This window comes from Neoarius graeffei, chromosome 5 (assembly GCF_027579695.1).
Source record: "Neoarius graeffei isolate fNeoGra1 chromosome 5, fNeoGra1.pri, whole genome shotgun sequence".
NCBI classification, from domain to species: Eukaryota; Metazoa; Chordata; class Actinopteri; order Siluriformes; family Ariidae; genus Neoarius; species Neoarius graeffei.
Genome location: NC_083573.1, coordinates 105631556 through 105639092, shown reverse-complemented (window position 1 = coordinate 105639092; position 7537 = coordinate 105631556).

The window sequence follows — 7537 nt, the reverse complement described above, 5'->3', positions numbered from 1 at the left end:
GCACAGAAAGGCCCTCGCCGGCCCCGGGGCTCGAACCCGGACCTTCTTGCTGTGAGGCGACAGCGCTAACCACTACACCACTGTGCCGCCCCATATATATATATATATGAGTGAGTCCACGCTTATGGGGACATGAACTTATTTTTAAAAATTCACCTAAAACCATTTCTTTTTTTACCATCAGGTCACAAAACATGTAATCTTTAATGAATGATATGTTAAAAGATAACTTTAATTTTCTGAGATGTAATAAAAACATATTTATATGCCAAAGTCAAGCCTATGAGTTCCAAAATGATGTCTGTTACATTACTTCTGTTACGATTGTCCATCTCGCGTCTGTTACAAATTAATTACAATCTAGCTATATACCATGTTAATCTTATTGAAAGAATGTGTATGTTTATTCTACTACACATGTTCATTAATTATATTTGCTAAAACATCACCTTCCTATGTTTCAAAAAGTAATTCTACATTGTTAAAATTGAGAATATATATGTCCACAACACTTCTGTTACGTTCTGACTTTGGCATATAAATATGTTTTTATTACATCTCAGAAAATTAAAGTTATCTTTTAACATATCATTCATTAAAGATTACATGTTTTGTGACCTGATGGTAAAAAAAGAAATGGTTTTAGGTGAATTTTTAAAAATAAGTTCATGTCCCCATTTCAGTACCCATAAGCATGGAATCACTTATATATATATATATATATATATATATATATATATATATATATATATATACACACACACACACACACACACACACACACACACACTGAAGCTTCACTGAGTTTTCTAACTGAATGAACATTGGCAGACAAAGGCCTACCTGGTCAACACTAGCCATACATGATCAAATTGTTATGTGTCTGGTATGTTAATCACGCTCCAAAACTTCATGTCTTCTGCATGTTTTATTTAAACATTTGCTGATCTCAGCAGGATGAAGAATCTCATCACAGAAACTTTAACTGTAACTTCTAACAAAAAGGGAATGTCCAAAAATTAATAACAAAATAAAATTGAAATGATTCACACTCGTCCCTTCATGTAAATGATTAGAAATGTAAAATGTGTATGAAAACAGAAGTATAAACACTTGAACAACAGATTCACACAAATAAAAATAAAAAGTATTTTTTTTCCAATAAACAAAACTGATCGAAAAAAAAAAAAACTTCCCTCTGCAGCCAAACAAATTTACCATCTAGAAGCAGACTCAGTAGGTCCCAAAAACATCTCTCCGCCACTTCCCAGTTTAAAAACTGGGACATCATGGAACATGGAATTCGAAAAAAATGGACAGTTAATGAAATGAAACTAAAACCCCAACGTTTATGCTGGTAGATGTTAGATTTCAATGCTTTTCCGACTTTAAACTTCCAACTTACGAGTACAACTGAACGCACCATTAGTCGTAGCAGAAACACCGTTGCTATCAAATGGATGAGCTGTGCAGTGTTATTAACCGAGAACTACGTGGAAAATTGAACACCTTGCTTTCCCAACTCTGCAAGGATCTGCTCCAGCCTTTCCCCTTCTTGAATCGGTGTAATGTGGATTGATCACTGACAAGGCTGCTGCTGCTGCCATTTCAACTTTGTGCTGCACTGTAAGTTAGCCTAACTAACGGAACATTAATCCTCACTTTTTCTACCTATGTTTGGCGCCTTACATAGGGACGGTGGGTGGGTGGGTGGGTGGGTGGGTGGGGGGGGCAGATTGGGGTCACTATAAATCTGGGGGGGACATGTCCCCTCCATCCCCAGTGCCATCTGCGCCCTTGCCTGAGGCCTTTAACACACACTGACACTAACCTCCACACACCGCGCGCATCCACCACTCACTTCACTGAACCGACTCTTTAAAAACAACTCCTAAAACCCAAAGTCGGACTATTTGTGTGACTTGACCTAATCGATTCTTTTTAATCTTCTTTCTTTTTCTTCTGATCAGGGGTCACCACAGCGGACCTTTCGTCTCCATGTCTTCCACATCCTTCTCTGCCGCTTTCATGTCCTCTCTCACCACATGTATCTCCTCTTTGGCCTTCCTCGTTTTCGTTTGCCTGGCAGCTCCATCCTCAACATTCTCCTTCCCACATGCTCTGCATCTCTTCTCAGGATGTTAAAGTTAAAGTTAAAGTTAACTTTATTATCCCATACATCAGCAATCCAATTGACACATGCTGGTCTTTCACATCCCCCCCTAACACGCACACACAGTACTGTCAAGTTCTTTGCCCTTCATTTAAAATCCTGATTGCAGTGGGGACAAATGACTTACTGAACCTGGTAGTTCTTATTTTCCTTTGCAGCAGTCTCCCCTTGCCACGTTGGCTTGGCTGGAATCTATTGTATAGGGGATGGGTTGGATCCCTGAGAATACTCTCAGCTTTATGTAGTATAATGTCTTTGTATAGCTGGACAGCTGATACTTGATTACACCCAATTATCCCACTGGCATTCTTAATAATGCATTGTAATTTATCCTGATCATCTCATCTCATCATCTCTAGCCGCTTTATCCTTCTACAGGGTCGCAGGCAAGCTGGAGCCTATCCCAGCTGACTACAGGCGAAAGGCAGGGTACACCCTGGACAAGTCGCCAGGTCATCACAGGGCTGACACATAGACACAGACAACCATTCACACTCACATTCACACCTACGCTCAATTTAGTCACCAGTTAACCTAACCTGCATGTCTTTGGACTGTGGGGGAAACCGGAGCACCCGGAGGAAACCCACGCGGACACGGGGAGAAGATGCAAACTCCACATAGAAAGGCCCTCGCCGGCCATGGGGCTCGAACCCGGACCTTCTTGCTGTGAGGCGACAGCGCTAACCACTACACCACCCTATCCTGATCATGTTTACGCATATTGCCAAAGACACAGATCAGTCCAAAGGACAAGACACTCTGAAGCACAGACCTATAAAACAACTGTAAAATACATCTATCAACATTAAAACTTCATAACTTCCTTAAGAAAAGCATTCTCTGTTGGAGCTTTTTTACCTTAGAAGTGGCACATTTGTCAAACTTCAACTGATCATCAAGTTCAATCCCGAAATATTTGTAGATGTTAACTCTTTCAATGGATGTGTTATTGACGACTGTGTGGGGTACTTCTTCTGTATTCTTCTGTGCCCGTACCATCTCAGTCTCATCTCTCTTAGCTTCATTCCCAAGCTCTCCACATGTGCTGTCCCTCTGATGTGCTCGTTCCTTATCCTGTCCAACCTCCCATCGCAAACCTTAACATCCTCAGCTCCGTCACCTCCAACTTTGCCTCCTGTCTCTTCATTAAGGGTACGGCCTCCAATCCGTACATCACAGCTGGTCTCACGGCTGTCTTATACATCTTACCTTTCACTTTTGCTGGGACTTTCCGATCACAAATGACTCCCGAAATCCTTCTCCAACTGCTCCACCCTGCCTGCACTCTCTTTCTCACCTCACTATCGCAGCCCCCATTTTCCAGCACAGTTGACCCCAGGTACCTGAATAATGGAATTAATTCGTGACATGTCACTGTGCTGAGTCAATGATTTTTCAAGAACTTTAAAAAACATTGAATTAATTGGGGGCGGCACGGTGGTGTAGTGGTTAGCGATGTCGCATCACAGCAAGAAGGTCCGGGTTCGAGCCCCGTGGCCGGCGAGGGTCTTTCTGTGCGGAGTTTGCATGGTGTCCGCGTGGGTTTCCTCCGGGTGCTCCGGTTTCCCCCACAGTCCAAAGACATGCAGGTTAGGTTAACTGGTGACTCTAAATTGACCGTAGGTGTGAATGTGAGTGTGAATGGTTGTCTGTGTCTATGTGTCAGCCCTGTGATGACCTGGCGACTTGTCCAGGGTGTACCCCGCCTTTCGCCCGTAGTCAGCTGGGATAGGCTCCAGCTTGCCTGCGACCCTGTAGAACAGGATAAAGCGGCTAGAGATAATGGATGGATTTGTGTCTGTCTAATGAATCGATTCTTTTAACTGAGCCCAGAAAGCCTGACTCAAACCATTCACTTACCTTTATTAAATCAAATCTTTTTGGAGGAAAAAAATAAAAATTAAAAACTCAGACAACTAGAAACAAAACAAGTGGATTCGTGTACTCAATCAATTATTTTAAAAGATCACCGAAACCCAAAATTGACACGATTATTTTCGAATCAATTCTTTTAAAAGAACAACAAAAATCCTGAATCGAATTGATTCTTTGAAATCATAGGCTACAGAATCAATTTTTTTGAAAGAACACTGAAAACCTGAATCATAACATGCAGATCCATGTAACGCTATTAAATCAATTATTTAAAAAAAACCCCGAAACCCTGAATTGAATCGATTATTTTAAATCATAGTGAATCGATTCTTTAGAAGAAGAAAAAAACGAGAACATGAACTGAATTGATTATTTTAAAATAATTCCAAAGCATGAATCAAGACCTGAACTCGAATCAAATCTAAATTTGTTCTTTTAAATCATAGTGATTTGATTCTTTAAAAAGAACCCTGAATCCCTGAATCGAAACGATTCTTTGAAATCATCCAAAATTGGTTCTTTAAAAAAAAAAACCTGAAAATTGAAATTGAATCAACTTTTTTTAACTAAATACCAAAAACCTGAATTGTATCAATTTTTTTTTAAAGAAACTCAGAAATCTTGGATCAAACTAAGTAGATTTGTGTCACCTTACTGAATCGATTCTCTTAAATGACTTCCAAAAATTTGAATCGAGTTAAATGGATTTATCTTTGTCACTCCTCTGAATCAACTCTCTTAAAAACTACTCTGACAACTTGAATCAAATCGATTCTTCTATAGAAACTCCCAAAACCTGAATCGAAACAATTCTTTTAAATGAATTCAGGAAACTTTAATCGATTGATTTCTCTCTACTGAATTGATTTGATTTCAAAGAAACTGAAATCCTGGATCGATTATTTTAAAGGAATTCTGAAAACCTGAATCAAACACTGTAAAAAATGATTTGTTGTTTTAACTTAAAAAAGTTAGTGCAAGGGTTGCCTTAAGGGCTGCCTTAAAATTTTGAGTTCACTGAAATTAATATAGTAAGTTCACAACAATTTAACTTACTATGTGAATTCCAGTGAACTCAAAATTTTAAGGCAGCCCTTGCACTAACTTTTTTAAGTTAAAACAACAAATATTTTTTTTACAGTGAATGAAGTGGATTCATGTTTCGCTGTTGAACTGATTCTTTAAAAAGAGCCCCAAAATCCTCCACTGAAAAGATTCTTTTAAGTCAAAGGATTTCTGAAATCTCAAATAAAATCCAACCAAGTAAAGGAAACCTTTAAACAAATGAATCAGATTCATATCTCTCGACTGAATCGATTCTTTATTTAAAAAAAACCTCTGAAAACCCAAATTGAATTATGTGAAGCTATGAACTGATTCAGCTCATCCAGAAATAACATCCATCGTGATTTCGTGCTCCAGTGGGCTTTTGTACACTGATACGGCATGCAAGTGATCACCAACAGCTCAGCCTTTACAAACAAGGATGGGGCGTGGCTCACTGCTTTGGGCCAAAATTCTTGAGAGAATTGTTAGTTAATTCAAAAAGAACCTTTCTCAATGCAAGATTTTCAAAATCTTTCAAATTCTACAGAATATAATATTGTGAAAAGATTCAGGGAATTCAGAGACATCTCAGTGTGTAAAAGGTGAGGTCCGAAACACTGTAGAATGGGCGTGACCTTTGAGCGGCACTTCCTGAGAAACCATCATGCTAATGAGACAAATATAACATGGGCTCAGGAGTACTTCAGGAAACTGATGTCACTTAACACAGTCCACTATTGCATCCAGAAATGCAACTTGAAACTGTATTACACAAGGAGGAAGCCATTCATCAATTCTATGCAGAAACGCCACCGATCTCTCTGGGCCTGAACTCATCTCAGATGGACCGAAAGACAGTGGAAATGTGTGCTGTGGTCAGATGAGTCACATTTCAGCTTGTTTTCGAGTTCTCAGTGCCAAAGGTGAACATGACCATCCAGTTTGTCATCAGAGAAAGGTGCAAAAACCAGCATCTGTGATGGTATGGGGGCATCAGTGCCTATGGCATGGGTGACTGGCATGTGTTTGAAGGTACCACTGATATATTGGGTGTTTTAGAGACACATATTCATCAAGGCAATGTCTCTTTTTGGGAAGTCCATGCTTATTTGAACAGGACAATGCCAGGCTTCATTCTGCACAGGCTACAACAGCATGACATCATAGAAACAGAGTGCGTATGCTTGACTGGCCTGCTGCCAGTCCAGATCTGTCTCCTGTTGAGAGTGTATGGTGCATCATGAAGAGGAGAATCAGACAACGGCGACCACGGACTGTTGAGCAGCTGAAGTTTTGTATCAAGCAAGAATTGACAACAATTCCAATAGCAAAACTGCAACAATTAGTATCCTCAGATCCCATACGATTTAAAAGTGTTATTAAAGGAAAAGTGATGTAATAAAATGGTAATAATGCTTCTGTCCCAACTTTTTTTGAGTGCATTTCAGGCATCAGATCTGATCTTTCTTTATAAAATACAATTAAGTTGGTCAGTAAAACTATTTAACTTTTTTTTTTGTACTTTTGTTAGTTAAATAAAGGTTCACGTGAATTAACAAATCAGAGATTTTAGTTTTTATTGAATTTTAGAAAATATCCCAACTTTTCTGGAAATGGGGTTAGTAATATGGTTTATTTTTTTCATGGTCCGGTTTCCATCAGATCCTGCGCTCTGATTGGCTGGCGAGTGGGTCCGTATCCTACGATACAGACCCCAGTTACGGACCCCGGTTATGGACCTCTGGCAACTCGCTCGTTCACAACAACAACAAACATAGTAGCATTTTTTGTCAACATTTATCTTTTTTTTAATAAGATATATTAATAAGAGGGGCAGCACGGTGGTGTAGTGGTTAGCACTGTCGCCTCACAGCAAGAAGGTCCGGGTTCGAGCCCCGTGGCTGGCGAGGGCCTTTCTGTGTGGAGTTTGCATGTTCTCCCCATGTCCGCGTGGGTTTCCTCCGGGTGCTCCGGTTTCCCCCACAGTCCAAAGACATGCAGGTTAGGTTAACTGGTGACTCTAAATTGACCGTAGGTGTGAATGTGAGTGTGAATGGTTGTCTGTGTCTATGTGTCAGCCCTGTGATGACCTGGCGACTTGTCCAGGGTGTACCCCGCCTTTCGCCCGTAGTCAGCTGGGATAGGCTCCAGCTTGCCTGCGACCCTGTAGAACAGGATAAAGCGGCTAGAGATAATGAGATGGGATATTTATAAGACTATCAAAAATCTTATAAATGTTTGCCAGCATTTCTCAGGAGAATAGCATTAATTTTGCAGCATGGATAGCGATAACGACAGTGTTCACAGCGAAAGCGAGTTTTACTACCCTGAGGAAGAAGAAATAAAAGAAAACATTTCAGGAGAAAGCTAAAAACCTCTAACTGTTGCTAACGCTGAGCAAAAACATGGCTGAATCCTGAATGACTCCTATTTGTATAA